At 39.2% G+C, this 4,577-nt stretch overlaps 1 long non-coding RNA gene across 1 annotated transcript in view; it reads left to right on the plus strand.

The window, feature by feature from the left end:
- Window positions 1-346: 346 nt before the first annotated feature.
- The window catches only part of LOC114008691 (uncharacterized), a 17,365-nt gene continuing 13,134 nt past the window's right edge, over window positions 347-4,577 (plus strand). Inside the window, exon 1 of the long non-coding RNA XR_003550202.1 lies at window positions 347-783. This is a non-coding gene — a long non-coding RNA (uncharacterized LOC114008691). The remainder of the gene's footprint in view (window positions 784-4,577) is intronic.

Consider the following 4,577-nt stretch of genomic DNA (forward strand, 5'->3'; position numbering starts at 1 on the left):
TGCTTTACTGGGAAAACTAAAGACACACAGACAGAAATAAGAGATCAAAAAGCCACCAAGAAAATGACCAACTTAATTTTAGGGACAAGTCCGGAAATATAAATAATAATGTCGAGTGTTAACTTCCAGGATTAAAATAGAAGGATCTGCCCACAGTAACACTGCAAATTCAACAGAAGGGAGATTAATTACATGAGACTTAACTGGTGAAATAGAATTTAATGACTTTTGACTAAATCTCTCTGATTTTTTTACTATGCTTTGTTTTCCAGATTTAAGGATTTTGCTTTCTTTTGAGCTGTTGATAGGTTTAGCAATTTGTTAAAAAAATTTTGGTTTGTTTTTAAAAATTGAAACATAAATTTTTCTCCCTGACCTTCTGGAATTGGAAATTTTTTGTGAGTATTCTTATTTTGTGGCAGAAGTGTTATTTGCATAAGTTCAATAACATCTGTTGCCTTATGTCAGAAATGGGAAATACTATTGCCAGGGCTTTGACTGGAATGTCATATCTGAAGATATGACAAGAAAACTAAGGAACTAAGGTGGATCTCAAGAAAGCCAACAGAAGCTCTTGGAAAGATGGCCTGGCACCTTAAACAGTTCTGCCTGGAAGAGAGGATTAGAGAAGCTCTATGAAAGAATTCGTACCACAGAATTACCTGGACTTTTCTAATCCAGCATTGTAATCAGTAGAGATTGCAAAAGAGCAGCCACAACCAGAGGATCACCTTGAGGAGGACTTTGAAAGAAGAAAAAGAGATGGATCTTTGCTAGCAGCTGGTAAACCACAGAATACTTGGTAGGCAGGGCTGAGTTGGGAAGGTTCATGTGTGAATTGTGTGCTGGGTGTTTGCTTTTCAACAGTCTGAGTAGTTGGCATGCAAATATTTTCTCAGAAATATTTAAAACCATATTGTCTCTGTTGTTATAGAGTCACAAATATTTTGAAAGTTATCTTTAAAATTCAGTTTTTTGGGGGACCAGCAATTAGCATAATGGCTATGTTGCTGGACTCCTACGTAGTCGACTGCGGTTCGTGTCCCGGACCCAGTGGCTTAAACTCACACCGGGCACGTGTGCGTACATGCCCAAGATCCCGAGAAAAGAGTGGAGGAGAAGGGATTGTGGCGTGGCCATCCCCCCGGGGCGTGATTTTTTTTGCTTTCTGTCTCTCTGTCTTTCTGGCAAGTGCATGTGTCTTACAGCAAAAACCTCTAAAAAAAATTCAGTTTTTTGAAATTTCGAAAGTTGTTTATTAACTGTCAAGAACTATGGAGTATGAGCAAAAGTTTAATATGTAAAGTAAATATTTGTGGGAAAATCTAAAAAAATAATTATTTAATTAAAAAATAAAAGAGGGACCAGTAGTTGGCGTAACGGCTATGTCACTGGACTCCCACATAGTCGATTGCGGTTTGAGTCCCAGACCCAGTGGCTTAAACTCACCCTGGGCACGTGTGCGTGCGTGCCCAAGATCCCGAGAGGAGAATGGAGGAGAAGGGATTGTGGTGTGGCCACCCCCCATAGGGGGGGCAATTTCTCGCTTTCTGTCTCTGTTTCCTTCTGTCTTTCCGGCGAGCGCAGGCGCCCTATGGCAAAAACCTTTCCAAGACCTTCCTGAGCTTGCAAGTCATGTGTGTGCCCAAGATCCAAGCTGGCTGTGGCTGGGGGTTGGCCACGCTGTCAAGACCTATTGTGGGTGCTATCTCTCTATTGCTCATGAAAGAGATAAACTTAAAAGAGAAAAGAGTCCTTGGGACCAGCAGATGGTATAATGTTTATGTCACTGGATTCCCATGCGGTCAACCACAGTTTCAGTCTTGGACCCGGTGGCTTAAATCTCACACTGGGCACATATGTGTGCATGCTCAAAATTAGGAGAAGAAACTGGAGGAGAGGGAATTCCGGTGTGTCCATTCCCCCTGGCGGGTGATTTCTCGCTTTCTGTCTCTCTGTCTCTCTCTGTGTCTCAAGTGAGCACACACTCCCTATAGCAAAAATATCTCAAAAAAAAAAAAAAAGAAAAAGAAAAAAGTCCCATAGTATATGATTTTTTTGAACTGGAAAAATATCTTTCATAGATATTTTTATTCATAAAAATACTTAGTGCCATCAACTCAATAGACAAAAATTACCAGAGCTGCTCCAAGTCTTTTTTTTTTTCTTTTTTTGGAGAGGTTTTTGCTATAGGGCACGTGCAGTCGCCAGAAAGACAGAGAGAGATAGAGACAGAAAGAGAGAAATCACCCCCCCAGGGGGGATGGTCACGCTGCAATCCCTTCTCCTCCATTCTCCTCTCGGGATCTTGGGCACACACGCACACGCGCCCGGCGTGAGTTTTAAGCCACCGGGTCTGGGACACGAACTACGGTCGACTACATGGGAGTCCAGTGACATAGCCATTACGCTAATTGCTGGTCTCTCAAGTCAGTTTTCTTTTTTTCATTTTTTTGCATTCTTTATTTTGATATTTTGTTTGTTTGTTTTTATACAATTAAAGTATGAATTTATTTGGGTACAAAAACTTTGAAATTCATAGAATTTTTCCATTACATGTTTTCCATGAGCTTTTTTCTGAAACATTTTAAAAAATTAATTAATTTACATTCATTTCCTGAGCATCATCATAGCATACAAAATGTAATTTCCTATCCAGAATATACTGCATCGTGGCTTAATCATGCATGTTATCGTCAGTAATCTTACATTTCTAGTTATATGTGTGTGTGTGTGTGTGTGTGTGTGTGTGTATTTTACCCCTATTTCTGACCCTCAGCCATTTCCTACCCTTCTCCCACACTATCTCTGGTGTCTACAGTTGTTTTCCATTCCTTTTTCCACACATTTTATTGATTCACAAAATTTCTTAAATAATCTAACTACTTTCAATAGCAAGTTCAGCTGGTATGTACATATCTGTGAATACATGTCTGACTTTAGGCATGAAACTCTGAGTAGAATGAATACACTATAAGGTAGCACCTAACTGATGCTATATAGCTTACTATGGACATTAAATAGGTATTTTTAATATATTTTATAATTTAAAGAAAAGCAGTTTAATCATAGAAATACTAAGGAACTTTGCTTAAAACTTAAAGCCAGGGGGACCAGCAGTTAGCGTAATGGCTATGTCGCTGGACTCCCATGTAGTTGACCGTGGTTAGCATCCTGGACCCAGTGGCTTAAAACTGACGCCAGATGCTTGTGCGTGCGTGCCCAGGATCCCAAGAGGAGAATGGAGGAGAAGGGATTGAGGCATGGCCATCCCCCCTGGAGGGTGATTTCTTGCTTTCTGTCTCTCTGTTTCTCTGTCTGTCTGGCGAGCACACGCGCCCTATAGCGAAAACCTCTAAAAAAAAAAAGAACTTAGAGCCAGGAAACAGGTTAGGATTCTGTTCAAATAGTAGATACATGAACTTATCGACAGCTCAAGACAGGACAAAAATCCTTAAAACCAGAAAACAAAGCCTAGAAGAAAATCAGTAATGTTTTAGTCAAAAGTCATAAAGTGCTATTTCACCAGTTCACTCTCCTGTACTTAATCTATCTTCTGTTGTAGTTCAATCTTCCCAATTAAATTCTGGGATATAATATTCAACTCCAGACTTATCCCGGCAAATAAGTTGACCATTTTCTTAGTTTTTGAACTCTTATTTCTGTGTGTCTGTATTTAATTTTCCTGGCATAGCACTCCCTTCAAAACTTCTTAGAGATCTGGTCTGGTGTTTGTACATTCTTTCAGGTTGTGTTTATCTGAGAATGTTCTTGTCTTTTCTTCCCATATGAAGGATGATCTTGCCAAGACAGTATTCTTGGTTGGAATTGCTTTTCCCTAAACACTTTGAATATATTTTCCCACTTTTTCCTTGCTCACATTGCTTCCGAAGAGAGGTGTACCACTAAAACACTTGCCCTGTCATTAAACCTTGGTATAGGAAAGGCGTTCCTGCACTGGGCTGGCATCCTGGCACAAGTACACAAGTCTGCACATTGGCTGTGCTCCACCTTCCCATTGTCAGCTATGGCTGAAATACCTTGGAGAATGTGCCTGGCCAACCAGAGTGAATGGGCTTTCCTTCTGCTTGGTTTGGTTTCCCCCTTAGGAGCTTTGAAGGAAATTATTTTCTAATCATGTGGTAATGTTTTTACTGTTATTTGGAACATGTATTCTTTTTTTATTTTTTAAAGCAGCTTTATTAAGGTATCAGTTATATGGGCTAATGTACTTTTTTTTAAAATTTTAAATGTATTCATTCTCTACATTAATTCACTATACACCATCACAACACACAAATGAATTTTCCATCCAAAATACACTGTGCAATGGCTCAATCAAGCACATCAACATACATGTTCTCAGCATATTATTCTCATTTTGGGGGGAACTTTTCTTAGTCTTTGTGATGGATTTTTCTAGGCCAATAATTTTCTCTTCTACAGCTGAGATTCTATTTTCTGTATGTTCTAGTCTTCTTTTAATACTTTCAAGAGAGATTTTGACTTTCTGTATTATAGCCTTCATCTCTAACAGGTCCATTTGATTATTTTTTATAGTGTGTATTTCCTCTTTT

Source organism: Tupaia chinensis, unplaced genomic scaffold (genome assembly GCF_000334495.1).
Source record: "Tupaia chinensis unplaced genomic scaffold, TupChi_1.0 Scaffold000046_3, whole genome shotgun sequence".
Lineage (NCBI taxonomy): Eukaryota > Metazoa > Chordata > Mammalia > Scandentia > Tupaiidae > Tupaia > Tupaia belangeri.